The 18,470-nt window shown below is 39.5% G+C and overlaps 1 long non-coding RNA gene across 1 annotated transcript; it reads right to left on the bottom strand.

Moving 5' to 3' along the window:
- Positions 1 to 4,232: 4,232 nt before the first annotated feature.
- Positions 4,233 to 10,621, bottom strand: LOC117415826 (uncharacterized). Its single transcript, XR_004546462.3, has 3 exons — positions 8,544 to 10,621; positions 7,986 to 8,130; positions 4,233 to 4,314 (listed from the first exon to the last, which is right to left on the bottom strand). It is a non-coding gene; the product is annotated as an uncharacterized LOC117415826 (long non-coding RNA).
- Between the last annotated feature and the right edge of the window lie 7,849 nt (positions 10,622 to 18,470).

Raw genomic sequence — 18,470 nt, 5'->3', positions numbered from 1 at the left:
TGTATGTATCCTCTAAACATGGAAAAGACAATGCAACGGTTGTAGTACAACAGTGATAATGACATTGCTGAGGCGTGTTCCTCTATAATAAATCAAACTTTGTTGTTCAAATAATGCCCTTAACCTCCGGTCATGTAATTTATTGACTTGGGAGTTCCATTATTATCTTCTAACAAGCCACAGCAATGCTATTATCCCTTAAATATAAAACACATTAAAGTTGTCACTCTAAAAAAATCAATTTTGAAAGCAGTGAAACCAGACTGCCAAAGGCAAGGCATGAAAGCAGCTCTTAGTTAGGCTGCTGGAGCTCTGCTGTGTGTCCTATCTGTCTCCAGAGTCTCTGGTTCATCTGGCTTCTGTGCAACCTGCAAGTAATAGAGCAGAGCTCCATAGAGGTGAGCATGCAACCGCTGGAACCCTCCACCTGCAAACACAGGAAATACCTTCAACAGCATGCGAAAATACTGGAAACACATATTACTATATATACACACATAGGGTCCCAAAAATAGAATCATATACACCAACTGTAAGCTTTTATGAAGACGTGGACCTCAAACATATATATATATATATATATATATATATATATATATATATATATATATATATATATATATATATATATATCAAGTTTATTTCTACTGTATTATTATTATTAATTATTATTATTATTATTTGTTTATTTAGCAGACGCCTTTATCCAAGGCGACTTACAGAGACTAGGGTGTGTGAACTATGCATCAGCTGCAGAGTCACTTACAATTACGTCTCACCCGAAAGACGGAGCACAAGGAGGTTAAGTGACTTGCTCAGGGTCACACTATGAGTAAGTGGCTGAGGTGGGATTTGAACCGGGGACCTCCTGGTTACAAGCCCATTTCTTTAACCACTGGACCACACAGCCTCTTATGTAGGGGTCAATATCCTGAGAGACACAAAAGAGCAATCAAAAGGACTGCTTGTGAGGCCCCCCAACACCCCATGACTCCTTAAATGACACGGCTTGATTAAAAGAAGTTGCATTCTTGGATTTTGAGAATGAATTTGCCATTTTGCTATTTTTTATTGTTGTTGTTTAAAATAGTATAAAAGGCAAACAAACCTTTTTTATTATCAGTTATCTTGAGAATAAAGCAAATAAACTGACAACTTTCTTTAACCTAGAACAGTACCAGATAACATGTTTTAAAATGAAAATACATATTTACTATAACACGTGTTTCTTTTAAAAATGCACATTTGAAACTAGCGAATGGAAATACAAAGAAATATAAGGATTCTTTTGTTAGCTACAATTACTTTAAGAGGAAGTGGACTATCGAACCAAAGGTCTAAATCTCATCGTCCAAATAGCAGACATTCTGAACTATACTGTGAAGTCTGCAGCTCTGGACATACCAACCCCTATCCAAGAGATTTCCTACCAGTACAAAGGATGAAGTCCAACAGTTTTCTGAGGATGAGGTGCAGCGCAGAGTTGGTGATGGAGGCAAATCCTGAGGTCGTGATCCCCTCTGTACGCACAGACTGGCTGAGGTGGGCAGTGAGGGTGAAAACTGCGCTAGCTACCACTGGTGAAGAGCAAGGGGAGCAGTATCAGACTGGTGTGAGCGGAGCAGCAAGGGGAGCAGTATCAGACTGGTGAAGAGCAAGGGGAGCAGCAAAAGGGAGCAATATCACATGGTGAAGAGCAAGGGGAGCAGTATCAGACAGGTGTGAGTACAGGTAGGTACTGGACCACAGGTCTCATTTCTAGGATTTATCACTTAATCCAAAAACACAGTTAGTTTTATGCTTTAAAATAAAAAATTGAGATTCCGTAAGCAGAAGGGCACAAAAAGAACCTGCAGTGCAAACGCTGAATAAAGTCCCTAAGACACATGTATGGCGTGTGACAGCGAGAACAGTGTGTTCAGAAAAAGCACAGATACCAATATGAAAGTGCATCCTTTGAATTAGGGATGCAAGTCGGTTATGATCAGTTAAGTTTTTTTATCAATTCTTTCAGCTGTTTTTTCGGTAAAACCAAAATGAAAGGTCAAAACCAAAACACCGAACTGCATCTGTGCAGCCAAGGAAACAGGACATAAGTTATTGCACACATGCCATTTACTTTTAAAACTGTTAGATGAGCGCCATACAGTGTTATTGCATCACTCATACCAATGTATTATAGAATTAGACAATGTAGAAAGAATAAAATTAAGTATTATGAAACAGACTTTTTTATTATTATTTTCCTGGTACCCCCATTGTTACTCCGTTGTAAGTGTAAGTCACGTCTGAGTAGAACTGCAGCTCATGGTTTTCAAAATTCGAATTATTTAATCAACATGCTAGCTTTAAGTGACTGATGTTTGGCAGCATTTTGATGAGGAAATATTTATAATTGTCACCTAAACTGATGTCAGCAAAAAACTAAAGCTACAACTCAGGCCCACTCAAAAACTTCCAGCTTCAGCTTTTCATTTTTTAGGATGAATTTCTCGAACAAAGGGTTTAAGTTAGGGTGTGCCTGCTAGTAGCACCAGCACCTTTCATCAACAAACCATTTTAGAAACCTAAAAAGAAAACAGCCATTTGAGGCCATAGTTATTCCTACTGAGAGCTGTCAGAATAAATCATAACACTTGATTTATGTTATCATATTAAAATTATGCGACTATGAACTGTCAACTGGATAAGGGCGTCTGCTAAGAAATAAATAATAATAATAATAATAATAATAATAATAATAATAATAACATGCAGCAGTGTGTGTGATGAGCTCCTGAAAACGCCTCCAGCTTAGTGCTGAAATCACCTGTCTGTGTCATTCAGTTCGGAATTTTATGCAAATTATGGTTTCAGTTCAGGAAAATCGTAATCTTTACATCCCTTCTTTGAATATTCATATTTTAGGACCCAAAGCAACACAAGCAAAAACAACTCCAAGTAAAAGATTGATACGTTCCTGTGTGATGGTCAGTATAATTAAAAAGTTGGTATAGAATATTAAAGAATAAGAAATGTCAATGAAATGTTTAAATCACAATTAGACAGAGCTACGGACAGACAGGCACCTCCATCTATCCCAAGATCCTGAAAAAAGTTAATATCCACTTTCATGACAACTGGATAAGCGATTCTCCAGATACACACAGAAATGTAAGTGTGCCGTGCAGAAACCTCCATATACCCTGACAATCTGATACTCAAAGATGTTAGTCCCGAGTCTGAAAGAGCCGCTCAGTGAAGCCCACCTTGTCGTGCAGGTCCAGAAGCAGGTCCCTGATGATGAGCTGCCTGTCCTCAGTGGGGATGAGGTCCTGGGGGCAGGCAGTGAGCACCGTCTCCACCAGGTTGCGCTAGAACTGCAGGGTGTGCCGCTTGGCACTCAGGCTCTGCCGCATGCGGGTCCGCTCCACAACGTGCTGCAGGACCAAGTTCACCTCCTTAACAAAGACAACAGAACAGCTAACATCTGTGCTACACAAACAAGGAAAGACAGCAATACAAGTGAACTACACTGAGCTTAGACCAGCAAAGCTGCTCTTAGGGATTTTAATTACACCTTGCTATTTTTGTTTTGCTAACTGGTTACACCAACAGGCTGAGTTACAGTAGGTCTCTTTTGTTCCCCTATTACATAAAATAACATTAAAAAACCAAAAGAAAACCTTAAGAATAAGTACCTTTACTGGCCATTACTATTTTATGATGTTTGTAATTATTCTGAATGGTTCTTATTGCAGCTGCTCAAACAGCATTTTTTTCAAGCTGTTTATGTGCTTTCATCTGACTTCACCCGCCACCTTGATTCCTTTTGTTTGCTGGATGTGCACTAGTTGGTCTTATGAGTATAAAGACATTGATATATCTACAGCAAGGAACTAAAAAACTAAAGAGCAGCTCCTGGCTTACAGAATGGTATAGGGACAGTAAAACAAACTTTCACTCCTTAAAGATACAAAAAAAAAAACTAAACATACACACGTCAGATAAATTAGTAGTGAATTTTTAATTAATGTATGGTGATTATATTGTATATACATATACAATTAGGTTAAATGCATGGTTTCTACAGATATTTTTTGAGGTGTGCAATAATACATGTTTTAGATGTCTTTTACACCGTCAACAATGGCATATGAGGTCGTTTAAATCTATATTAGCCACTAAGGTATCTCATCCCAACAGACACTGATCCATCCCAATGGATAAAGAGTTTTAACCGCTCTGACTTGCCTCCAGCAGTAAAGGCCGCTGTCCAATGGCTGCCATTCCCTGCAGGGCATTAACTTCTGCAACCAGGACTCTATGAAACAGCTGTCAATCAAAAGAGGAGGAGATACAGCATGAACAAAAGATACTTAAATACAGAATAATCCACTCACCATGCCAACTACTTCAGGTGGATAGGGTGAAAATAGTCAAGAAATGTCATTGTAAAATTAAGCAAACATTTAGAAAGTTTACAAACGAGAGGAGGTCATTCAGCCCATTTGGTTGTTAGTAGCTCATTTGGTTGTTAGTAGCTTATTGATCCCAGAATCTCATCAAGCAGCTTCTAGAAGGATACCAGGGTGTCAGCTTCAACAACATTACTGGAGAGTTGGTTCCAGACCCTCACAATTCTCTGTGTAAAAAAGTGCATCCTATTTTCTTTTCTGAATGCCCCTTTATCTAATCTCCATTTGTGACCCCTGGTCCTTGTTTCTTTTTTCAGGTCAAAAAAGTCCCCTGGGTCGACATTGTCTATACCTTTTAGGATTTCGAATGCTTGAATCAGATCACCACGTAGTCTTCTTTGTTCAAGACTGAATAGATTCAATTCTTTTAGCCTGTCTGCATACGACATGCCTTTTAAACCCGGGATAATTCTGGTTGCTTTTCTTTGCACTGTTTCTAGATTAATTTGCAGAATTGTGTTATGATAAGCTTATCCCAGGAATACCTTCACAACATCAACAGCTTGTTTAGACACATTTCCATGTGCATCAGGAAACCAGTCAGTAAAACTAAATCTCCTCTTGTTCCAAATCAAACTGGGAATGCTGCCAGTTCCAATCCAATCTGCACCGGATGTTACACAAGTAAAACATCTCCTTTATGTATCACAATTCAGCCTACATCATTGTTTCTGCAGTTGGAGATTTAAAGCCTGCCTTTGACATCTGTTACATTGTAAACTCATTAATTAACTCTTTAAGGACCGCGACCGTGTTAACACAACCATACTTAAGTGGGCTTCTAGGACTGTGATTGTGACACGTTTGGTGGAGACAGTTTACAGCAGCCAGGCAGAAACAAAACATCACAAGAACTTGTTTAGAGCAAATAAAAAAGGGGGAAAACTATAAATCTGATGTATTTGACTTACAATTATATTAGAACATTTATCCTGTCTCATGTTTTAATATATATGTTTTTACAACATTTATAAATATCAAGAAACGAGTGGATATAAGCATATGCTATTTCATGAACTAAATGTATTATTTTATTTATAAATATTTATTTTGAGAAAATAAATCGAGAGTAGTGTCCATTAATGCTTACCCTGAGAATAAATGTGTATTACGTCATTGCAATAAGTCAGGTGAAACAATGTCTTGTAATCTGCCCAAACAACAATATTTTTCAGCAAGTACTGTAAGGTCCCTCGGGTCATAGAATAACACGTTTTTATAAATGTATCTCTAAGCAGAATACATTATAAAAATTACTTAAATAAAAAAAACAACACAAATATTATGTTGAAAAAAAAAGTTTGTATGGTTTCTGAAGTACTTATAATGTTCCCCAGAGTGTTCTGAAAAAAGGACACCATTTGCAAGATGCTATTGTAAAAAATAGATTTTTAGTGAATTTGTATAGGAAGAGAGTCAGCTACAGCCAAAAAGCGCCTGGTCCTGGGGGAGCATCCCACTGAAAAATGATTGGTCCTGAAAGGGTTAACATTATTGTTATTATTATTATTATTATTTATTTCTTAGCAGACGCCCTTATCCAGGACGACTTACAATTGTTACAAGATATCACATTATTTTTACATACAATTACCCATTTATACAGTTGGGTTTTTACTGGAGCAATCTAGGTAAAGTACCTTGCTCAAGGGTACAGCAGCAGTGTCCCCCACCTGGGACTGAACCCACGACCCTCCGGTCAAGAGTCCAGAGCCCTAACCACTACGCCACACTGCTGCCCCACTTCCACACATCCACCATCAGTTGGAAAGATTGAGTTCTCCCAGCCCACAATTCTAACTGTGGCCAATTTAAATCCATTTAATCTTGATCTGCTGCAGGTCCTGGTACTCTTCCGCCTAGACTACTGCAACTGCCTCCTGGCCGGCCTCCCTGCATCTGCCACCCGTCCGCTCCAGCTCATCCAGAACTCCGCTGCTCGCCTGGTCTTCTCTGCCTCATTTCTCCCACGCTACTCCACTGCTGCGCTCACTCCACTGGTTCCCGATCACCAGTTCAAAACGCTTGTACTCGCCTACCGCCTTGACTAGACTGCACCCAGCTACCTCCAGACCCTCATCTCTCCCTACACCCCAACCCGACCTATCCGCTCCGTCTGCACTAGAAGACTGGCTGTACCTCCTCTACGCTCCCCTGCCTCAAAAGCCCGCTCATTCTCCACCCTCGCTCCGCAGTGGTGGTACGACCTTCCTATGGATGCCAGGACTGCCCAGTCCCTCACCACCTTCCGGCGCCTCCTCAAGACACACCTCTTCAGGCAACACCTGTAAAACTCAACTCTTCCCTTCTGGACTATATATTCGCCACATAAAATAAAACACAAAAATACGCATTAAGTTTTTGATTTAGAGCAAGGTTTGCATCACTTTTCTACAGTACTAATACTGTTAATATCTATACCCTGGTGTCAATTATAATATTAAATACAATTACAGCAGAATTACAAGGCTGTTTTGTTCAATTACAGTTACAATCATGCTGTCATAATTATACTAAAAAGTAACAAACTACACACATGAATATGTTTACTCTATTTATTGTAATTAACCCAGCAATAATCACAGGTACAAATACAGAAGCATACTATCTAACTTATTTTTTTCAATCAAATGGGGTCACCAAAAGTTGTTAAATACAAGAAAATTGTTGAATGACAGATAAATGTGCAACTGAACTGTAATCAATCAATTATATAGTTTAACTACAATTGCAATATATTACGAATTGCACAATTACAATTGTGATTGACCCCAGGTCTGGTGCAGATACTGATGACTGTTCACTCTGTTGAACTTGTTTTTGCCAGCAGGTATTATAAATGAAACAAGTCTTTTAAAAAATATACTTAAGAAAATCTGCCCCTCTTGTTTGCCCAAATCGATACCATTGATTGCCAATCGATGGAAATTAACTTCAAAGTTTAGTGAATTCAATGTCGCTTTGAAGCAAATTTTCATTTCATTGCTGTACAGATAGGTGGTGCCATAAACTAACAGATAATATGCTGTGAAACTAGCAAATACCACTGATTTATCGGCTATTTCCTTAGGCCTACATTAACAGCTAATCAACCATTGCGTAAGCTGGGAGATGTCTTTTTTGTCAAGGTTAGTCAGAGGTTCAAATCAAATTTATTTGATATCAAAACAGGTAAAAACAAGGTAAGACACAAAATCGCAGATAAAATAGGAGTGGTTTTAGTTAGTTTGATCATGACAGGTTCTGTACTAAAATCACTGTCAGATGGTTATTGATCGGTACAAAACAATTAGACTTTGAACTGTGCTGTGTAGTTAACTTTTTATTCCATTTAATGAATGTTAACATGGAACCGCTCTGGTTTTTCAAGTATCTGTTCAGCCCTGGTGGCTCAGAATGTTTTTTGCATCCAAATATTTGTCAAGCAGTGACTGTTTGAATAGCTGAATATTTATCCCAGCGCAAACAATTTGCAGTGCATCCAAACAAAAAGGTAAACTGTAGTAAAAAGCAGGGAGGGGTGCTAACCTGAGCTCCAGGGTGAAGGTCTTGCTGCGCCAAGACTGGATCAGGGATCGTAGTGAGTTAGCAATGCATCTCTTCCCATCCCAGTAGAGCAGGACAGCGACCAGACCACGAGTCAGGCCAGGGAAATGAGCCTGCTGGTGCTCTCCTGGCATCAAAATAAGAGAAAGGAGGAAGGAACCAGGGAAAACACAAGTTCAAAATATACGCCACTTTATAAAACTAACAAATAGCAAGTATTATTTTCATTTTTTATGTAGGTGATGAGTTTTCCTTACTGTGTAACATTTGATAGAGAAAGCCACATCATTTTACCAGACAAATGCTAGGGTGAATTTCATTGATGATTTTTATTTTGTTTTACTTGGTATATACTAGAGTTCTAAATAACAAACGAGACTTGCTTTTTTTGGCTTTAAAAGATGTCTTGTACAAAAAAAAGTAATTGTCTGCAGTACTGAAGAGTGAAATTAGATCCATTTAGTGTTATGCAATACGGACAGGGATAAATGACCTGGTGTGTTCTGGCACACATAACCCCGCCCTGCCCATCCCCGTTACCTGCCAGCAGCAGCTCCAGCGTGGCCAGCTCTCCGATGTTGAAGAGGTCGCTCAGGATGAAGGCCTCGGAGAGCAGCCGGGTCCCCTGGTGGCCCTGGACGGAAATGCAATCTGCACTCGCCTTCCTCACCTTTTCCTTCTGCTCGCTGCTCTTGGGCTGCCATGAGCCATTGCTTTGTTACATGTTGCAATTCGTGTACAATAAGCTGTAGCTTACCACAAGCCATTGCTTTGCTACATGTTGCAATTAGTGTATGATTTACTTTACCTTAACCTTAGGAAGTGAAGATATAACAGACTACCTGAAAATAACGCATTATCTTAATCGATGGACCTCTGGCATGTGTCATTTCCACATGCTGCTACCAACTGAACGGTACCAATGGAAACTGATCAAAGGACATTTTATTATGGGTCTAAAACAGTAAATTCAACTCTTAGCAGGACAGAATGGATTCAGTTACAGAAAAAAAGACTGTATGGTTGAATTCAGTTTCAATTTTTACATGCTGTCGATTCACGTAACTGCCCACTTTAACCATGTTAAAGAAAACAATTACTGTAGCGTTCAAAAGCTGAAACAAGATTTTTTCACGAATCTCCAAAGCCAGTTTGTGTGCGCTTTCTTCTTGTTTCTGTCTCGGGTTAACACGGTGCAAATATTACTTTAGCATGGACTGAGAAAACACGACAAGAACTGCTTTTGGAATACTGTTTTGTAAATTGCCTAATATTACAGTGCTTCGTTTTGCAATAATTTTCACAAATTTTCTTTGTGTATAGCATACGTGCAGTGCCGTTCTTCAGTGCTTTAGACACACTGATGCCCCGACGTTAATAAAGCAAGAATGTAGTATAACGACTCCCTCTGAGATACAATATTTTTTATATCCTATGGACCCTATATGAGAATCTCTGTCTGTACATCAGTCCAACTGCATTACTCATATATCTTGAAAAAACAAGTTATTCCACACACAGAAGAGTGATTTTAATATACCAACACCTCATTTGTTTACCTAATGACATCTAGGTCAAACATTGTACAATGTATCCAATTTTCATTACACTAGTCATTGCCACGTCTTATTCTATAGTTACTATTCTCTATATATACTGTTGATATCGGCATGATAGCGTTATACTAATAGCGCTAATCTTGAACTTACAGTTGTGGTGGGGGGTGTACGTTACTGCATGCACATAGCCCTCCACTCAGGGTCGTTATACAGGTAAAACATTACAGACATGTGCATATGAAGTAAATTGCAAACCACAAGTAGTTTTTCTATTCTGTCTATGATTTGGTTTTTTGAAGTTCGCAACACTACCTATACAAGTAGGTATTAGCAGTAAGAATAAGGAGGCGTGTTGTAGCAGGTTTTATTAACAGCTGCTAAATATATCTCAGAAATTATATGGTGAAAAGTCATTTAACCCTTTCTTCCAAGTCTGTTATAATGAATCCGGGTATCTCTGCCTCTATATGAAAGCATTACAGTGGCTCTATCACTTCGAGTGGTGTTACTTGAAGGCAAGACCGTGACAACCCTAGGAACAAGAAGAGGCTACTTCTAAACTCGACTTTTAATAATACAGGCCTGTTCTCTAAAAATACATAGTATGATCTGTTACTTCATTGTGATTTAGTGTGTGTGTGTAAACTTCCCACGTAGCGAACCAGAGTAACTGAGAATTAAGTTTCAGTTCGACACACACACATAGCCCACTTACGTCTAACAACTCGTAGCTTACTTTTTACATTCATGTTGCGGTGGGTAGTACTTTTTTAGGTTTCAAAAACAACACGAATTCTGCACGGTGCCTCTTCCCCGCCCCATGTTGTTGCAGATGGAATGATCCACATTAACCTCAGTCTGTGTTTGATGCACCGGTACGGAACGACCACGCCACAGAGCAACACAAATATAACCCAGTTACGGAATAAATTAATCAGCGTAAAATAAAGTAACCAAGTCGTTATTAATTTAAAAGCATAAATTCAAAAACCGCCATCTGCCCTTCCATGTTTGGAGGTATGAGACACAGGCCCGGTTTTTGGGATGGAACCGCATAACAGTCTCGCGTTTTGATTGGTCCATGTCTGTCACATGAATATGTCGTCACACGAGTGGAAAAGCGTGCAGGCATTTTTAACATTGTGATCAGATAGAGAGAGTGATCTGCTTTCCACAACCTTACCATTAAAATATAATGTTGTATTACACTGTACTGATATTACAAACTATGAGGAATTACTTTATATAAATTATCATGTTATGCACGAATGTAAGAATTGGCTTTCTGTGGTGGTGTACTTTTTTCTTTCAAGTAGCATATATCTATAATCGTTTTTGCGATATATTTTAAAATAAAACATATACGCTATTGCAGTTTTGTTACAGGATACATTAGTTTATCTCTAATGTAATCACAGTTTTACATATAGACTGCCCCTGTTTTCATTTACGTCCCAAATTCTGGGCCGCTTTACTTTTCAGATAATGTCCCAAATTCTGGGCCGATTTGGTTTGCAGATAACATCCCAAATTCTGGGCCGCTTTGGTTTTTAGATAACGTCCCAAATTCTGGGCCGCTTTGATTTTTAGATAACGTCCCAAATTCTGGGCCGCTTTGGTTTTTAGATAACGTCCCAAATTCTGGGCCGCTTTGATAACATCCCAATTTCTGGGCTGCTCTGGTTTTCAGATAACGTTCCGAATTCTGCATTTTCGAATTCAGGCCAGTTTTTGAGATATTCTGCTTAGCTGACAGCCGAGTTTCTAAGTCATGCATGCACAGTTTACCATAAACTGGACCGTTAATTCATTTAAGAATACATGAATCAAAGTTAATGTATTTTTTACTCTCCTCAGAAAACATTTAGGAACATGGTATACCAAAAAAAAAGAAGGTCATCTCATTTGCTTATGTAATGTCCATCAATATATAGTGAGGCATAGGGGTTTATCAGAACTTCTGGGTTTAAGAGACCAGTGCCCTTCAACAACTTCAAATAAATCCTATTGTATTGTATTAGTCAGCATTTCCCTTATCTATTCCTGATCATTTATACTGTAGGTCAGGGGTTTTCAACCTTTTTTTGAAACTGTAGCCCTTCTATCTGGAGGTTTCAGCTCGAGTACCCCTTTACAATTTTCGCTCAACTGAATGGTACCTCAGTTACAATAAAATGGAGAATAATCTGATGACCCCCCTTCCCCCCCCACGTTTATTTAATAAATCTGGGTGACAAACTGCTGGTTTAGGACAAAACAACAAATCATTCCAAAAACACTTGAATCAGTTAGGCACTACTAGTCTGACACTACAGGCCTTTAAATTGCAGTACCAATTTGCAAGTTGCTAAGTGGTTGCGTTCCTCAAATTTGCACTGCAAAGTGATATCTTAAAGAATAGGGTATATAGTGCATTTTTTCGCCTCCCCTCGCTTTTGGTGCAAAACTGTGCTCCGATACACTCAGGCTGATACTGTGATCACAAAACACTTGGAATGGACTTAAATGGGTGCTTCTGTACTCTTTTTAGATGCACAACAATCTTAGCTAAAGAAAATGGGTTCCTTCGAGTTCGTAAGACCCACGACCGCCATTAGCTGAGCCTTACCCCGATGGTGTTTTTATAATGGGATTTGCCATAGGGAAGGGGGTGGTCTCTTATCGTACCCGTATCTCCACGACCCCTGGGCCAACAAACTCAGGACATTCTTTGCGTGCACAAGAGTCTTAGCTAATGAAAGACATCAGCCACAGGTTCAAACGTCACCCCACCGCCAGATGGTGGGCGTTGCCCCAAAGGGGTTTTATAATGGGATTTCCCATAGACATTTTTCAGGGTGCTGTATCTCGGGTTCCGGGGGTCCCCAAGACTTGAAAATCGGTATGGAGGTCCACCTCGGGGCCCCTGTCGATCCCTCCAAGCGACGTGTCCCCAGCTAGAAAGGACACCAGTTTAGACTTTTTTTGCCAACCTGGAGCTCAAAAGCTATTGGAAATACAACCTTGACATGCCATCATGCTGAAAATGTGAAAATTTGTTGAAAATGTAGCATTTGAAAACGGGTTGCTCCCTGTGGAAGAGGACCCCCAGACATGACCCTAGGAAGTTCAACCCGATTTCTAGGCCCCGGGGTCATGGAGATATGACCCCAAAAAGGGTAGTTTTTGGACATTTTTGACAGAGCGTATCTCGGGTTCTGTGGGGGTTAGGAACTTGATTTTTTTTTTGCGTTGTGGCCCCATGGGGCCCCGCACAAGGAGTCACCATTTTCATGGTTCAAATGCCAGGACAGCTTGGCAAAGTGAATTTTTTCATCATTACATGAGTTTTTGGGTGAACCACCACACCTTTTTAGGGGGTGGTTTGGGGTGCTCCCCCGAGTCTATATCACTTTGAATGGTGGTTCTACGTGCTCGGTTTCGAGAGATATGCCTGAAAATGTGTTTTATAACACTGCCATAGACATGAATGGGGCTGAATACCCGAAAATATATTTTGCAAAGAATTGCTACGGTGGGTGTATGCGTGCAGGGGTTGCATGGTGGTGTGTGCGTGCAGGGGTTGCATGGTGGTGTGTGCGTGCAGGGGTTGCATGGTGGTGTGTGCGTGCCAGGGTTGCATGGTGGTGTGTGCGTGCAGGGGTTGCATGGTGGTGTGTGCGTGCAGGGGTTGCATGGTGGGTGTATGCCTGCAGGGGTTGCATGGTGGGTGTATGCGTGCAGGGGTTGCATGGTGGTGTGTGCGTGCAGGGGTTGCATGGTGGTGTGTGCGTGCAGGGGTTGCATGGTGGTGTGTGCGTGCAGGGGTTGCATGGTGGGTGTATGCCTGCAGGGGTTGCATGGTGGGTGTATGCGTGCAGGGGTTGCATGGTGGTGTGTGCGTGCCAGGGTTGCATGGTGGTACACGTGTGTGGGGGGGAATTGGAGTTCAGGTTTTGCGCACAAGAGGGGCGGGGAAAAGACTGGGAAGCGTAGGGTAAAAGAAAAATTACTACAGTCATTTATTTTCACTTTCGACTCCCAGTCTCCTTTCCCTCACTTTATGATTTTATTTTGTGATTATTTAATTATTGTCAAAATAAACGGCCGTCATCTACTCACAGTTGCAGTCTCATTTCTGTCCAAAAAGAACCTGAAACACTACAATATATTGATGGACGTTACATAAGAAAACGAGATGTCCTTTTTTCGGAATACCACGTTCCTTCCCAAAAATGTGTTTTAATATTAGCCTTTAATAAAGGAAAACGACTGCTTAAATTAATTTTCATGTATCTATTTCAGTGCATTGTAGTTTCTTCATATAATAAGAAATGCGTTTTTTAACATTTACATTTTTGTTTTTTTCATTAAAAAAAAAAAAAAAGATTTCTGGGGAGAGTAAAAAATACATGAACTTTGATTAATGTACTAAGGGTTACTCTCAAATGAATTCACGATCCAGTTTATGGTAAACTGTGCATGCATGACTTAACAGCTGTCAGCTGATTCCCCTAAACTGGGCTGAATTCGGAAATGCAAAGCGGCCCAGAATTTGGGACGTTATCTAAAAACCAAGGCTGCCCAGAATTTGGGACGTTATCTAAAAACCAAAGCGGCCCAGAATTTGGGACGTTATCTAAAAACCAAAGCGGCCCAGAATTTGGGACGTTATCTAAAAACCAAGGCGGCCCAGAATTTGGGACGTTATCTAAAAACCAAAGCGGCCCAGAATTTGGGACATTATCTGAAAAGCAAAGCGGCCCAAAATTTGGGACGTAAATGAAAACAGGGGCAGTCTATATGTAAAACTGTGATTACATTAGAGATAAACTAATGTATCCTGTAACAAAACTGCAATAGCGTATATGTTTTATATTAAAATATATCGCAAAAACGATTATAGATATATGCTACTTGAAAGAAAAAAGTACACCACAACAGAAAGCCAATTCTTACATTCGTGCATAACATGATAATTTATATAAAGTAATTCATCATAGTTTGTAATATCAGTACAGTGTAATACCACATTATATTTTAATGGTAAGGTTGTGGAAAGCAGATCACTCTCTCTATCTGATCACAATGTTAAAAATGCCTGCACGCTTTTCCACTCGTGTGACGACATATTCATGTGACAGACATGGACCAATCAAAACGCGAGACTGTTATGCGGTTCCATCCCAAAAACCGGGCCTGTGTCATACCTCCATGTTTGACTTAAACCTCACAATCTGACACGGCGGAAAACCGCGGTTGCCCAATGCGTGCCTAGATAGAAAATAAATAATTCGCTTTTTTAAAAATAACTACCTCACTGACAATTCGCTTTACGTTAACAGGCTATATAAATTACAAGATGGTACTTCATTCTATGCAGACATAAGTGCTGTAATTACATGAGGTCAGACAAAATGTACTGCTCTATGTTTTTTTCTTTAGGCGAGGTCCTGTGATACTGAGGCTTGGAAAGGGACATTCTCACTGCCTGTTGGGAAATGTAGTCACGAGGGGGGGGTGTTGCAGTGTTGTCAATTCATTTGGCCCAAAAAAAGCATTTTTGATACGATTTAATAAAAGACAACGCAACCTTCAACATCAAGAAACAAACCACGTAAAAGGCAGTTCATTGTCCTTTTAAGTAGAAAAAACAGACAAAATGTTTACACAAGTATATAAAAAAAAATACAGGACGAACTCATATTTCAAGATGATCTGTTTGGGAACCGAAGTCTGTCATGTTTCCTTCTTGACTGCTTTACGTACACACGCTGACCATGGAATGAAGATAGTTAGATAGAGAACAAAGTCGCAGGTCAGCCAGTGAGCCCTGTGTAATATCGTATATTTATATATCATAAATCAGTGTATATTCTCTAAGAATGGCAAAAATGCTGAAAATCATTCAGACCCCGAGGAATCACTGGAAGAAGTCTGTGTTCGGGGTCTGTGTAGTATCCTACGGGGGGCATTGGCTCTATGATAAACACTTGTGAATAGGCATTTTGCATTGGTCAATAATTACAATCATAATTTTATTACGTTTTGAACATAAGTACTTGGTAATTTCTGAAAAAAAGTGTACTGCAGTATCTTTCCTATTAGCTACGTTATTTACTTAGTGGCTGCTTATAATATACTTATATATTCATATTATTAAGGGGTCCGAGTAAGCAAAGATGGGCAAAAGAATCTCCACTCGCTGCAAATAGTTTGTGTTGGCACTGTGTCTCCTTTTTAACACCCATTCGCCTAGCTTTCATGAACTTAAAATGAAGACGTTTCTTTAAAATAATTTATTTTAGTTCATGAAAGACAGCTTCAGCCTCCAATTTGATGTGACAGTGAAGGTAGCTGTTCTATTGACAGCTGACTGACAGGTGTCTTTGGTTATATTTTCAGTGACCATTTATTGCGGAGGGCAGCATGACAGGAAGCTTTGGTGAGAGATTTATTTGGTTTTTTTAAAATTTTTAAATAGATGAAAAGTTAAGGAGAATAGTTTTAATAAATCAGATATTTACATTTACTTTAAGTTTATTGGCTATAAAGACATTACATTTTGAGTTATTAGAGACCATTCAATTATATATCCCACTCCTCTTGTATATTATTTGTGTAATACCCTGATGTATTATACAAATAGTTGATGTTTTATTTATTTCTTTACAGAGTAGACTTTTTTTATACACATTATACACCGTTTTTGTTCTAAATTATAGGCAATTATCTTTAATTTTTCTTAATTTGTTTGGGTTTTCTTCTGTTTAGAAATTTGGCCAGCAGCTGATCCCAGCGAATGTGCAGCTTAAAAAAACCAGCATCATCCTCAACCCCGCAGCCTGCAGTAGGTAAGCCGACCGTCACGAGGGTTCCTCGTTTTCCGTGTCTATTTTTGAGGAGCTTACAACGCGCCACAATAAATCACTCCCCTCCTAGAGTAATGTATTTGTTTCTTCAATGAAACATCTTGAAACCTATTAATTCTCAGTTTCTGCCACTTGATGCAATAACGAGCAGATATACCCAAGTAAACAAAAAAAAAGTGAATTAGTTTCATATCAACTTCTAAATGAAACCCCCAGTGTACTAACCAGTTATTCAGTTGTATATTTCTCTTTTATGTAGAATAAGTTCTAAACTTATTACCAATACAGTACTGTTATTTTCTTTAGTGTCTCTCCTGGCAGAATTCTCCAATAAGGGCCTAAGGGGCTTCCTACATGTCTTAATCATTTGGTGCTTGTCCGACAGGGTTTGTGCTAGACATGATCCAGACCCAGCTTCTCTGCTTACAGCCTTATATGTCTCTGCCCCTGCTACTGTGCATTCAAGTCAGGCTGTGTTTCAGAGTCAGAAAGGACAAATACATTGAAAGACAGGTTTTTACAAGAATTTCTGTCTCCCTCTCTTCCCAGGAAAGCAAGCAGTTTTTCTGAGAAAAATGCAGGTCCCATATTACACTTGGCAGGCATAGAGGTGACACTAGTTAAGGTAAAAGGAGATCAAGCATACATTATTTCCTGTCAGTAACCAACCAGCTGCTTCCCCAGATGACTGACATGCTTTGCAGCCAGTAAGATGTTTTGACCGAAAAGACACTGCTGGGTTGAAATGACCTAGGAAGTATGTTATGTGGATCTGTTTGCGCCAGCACTTCCTGCATCATTTTACCTCAGAAGTGTCTTCTGAGTCAAAGCATGCTACAGGCTGAAGGCTTGTTAGTCAGTAGGGAAAGCAACGGATTGGTTATTGACAGGAAAGAAGCCAGTGAAGAGGTGGGGACAGTTTCACCCTCCAGGTGAAATAACCCATGAAGTGCAAGACGGTCTAAAAGCTTGGCTTGTAAACAGTTATTTCTATAATGTAATGTAGTACCAGATGTCGTGTTTTAAAATGAAAAGATATGTTTCTTTTAGAACTGCACATTTGAGACCTATATAATGAATGGATGTATGTAGTGGAAAAATGTATAGAACTATTTTGTTACTAAGTTACTTTTAAGTTGGCACATTCTCAGCCAGTTTTTAGTCAAGTATACTGAAGCCCCAGACTATAAAGAATATATTAGCCTGTGAGATTAGCAGTTTTTCTGTCACTGACCCTGCACTTCCTGTCACCCTCAGGATGGTGCTGGTTTCTACAGCATTGACAATGAGGAATACAAGGCCATGCCGGTCGAGGTCACACTGTTGCCATGGAAACTTTTTCTGCAATTCCGCCCGTAAACAGGAGTTGCTGAACTAGGCACAAGGCATGAAAGGAAAGGAAATCAGAAGAGTCTACTGAAGCAAAACTCCTTAGACTTGGTAGTGAGATGCATACGCAGTGTTACTGTACCCTGTATATGGTTTTGCCCACTATCCCTTACACAGACGTTGTATTCACAGTCTTTGGATAAGATACTTGAATAGCCAGTATGCATGCTTTCCATTTATGATCCATATCAGAACGTCCAGTTTTGCTTGCATGAGGATGGGCTTCATATTCTGACTAAAATGAGTTATTCTATTTGGGCCGGGCCTACTTATTAAGACTCCATTGATTTCTCTGTGTCTGAGAGGCTTACTGGTTCTCATTTAAGGGTCTGTAAATGATGGATCCTCATTGGCTGAGGCTGTTAAATGTAACCTAAAAACATCTGGTTTCAGACTCTGATCACTAATTTTGGATTATTTTATCTAAAAGTAGTTAATCAGTGTCTGTGAAACTAGCTGTAAAGGTTTAAACTAGCATATACAACTTCAATGCGAAAAGTTGAGTTTATTATGCCATCTTTGTTTAATTCAGTGGCTTTTCACACCATATTCAATTACAGTGGTTTACAGTGTGCCAAGACTATAAATGAGGAAACTTTTTGCTGAATGCAAGATCCTCCTGAAACAGGTCAATTTGTTTTAACGTTTAAGATTTTTGTTTTCGTTTT

Source organism: Acipenser ruthenus, chromosome 7, assembly GCF_902713425.1.
Source record: "Acipenser ruthenus chromosome 7, fAciRut3.2 maternal haplotype, whole genome shotgun sequence".
In the NCBI taxonomy this organism is placed as follows: domain Eukaryota; kingdom Metazoa; phylum Chordata; class Actinopteri; order Acipenseriformes; family Acipenseridae; genus Acipenser; species Acipenser ruthenus.
This window is presented reverse-complemented; position numbering and strand designations above follow the sequence as displayed.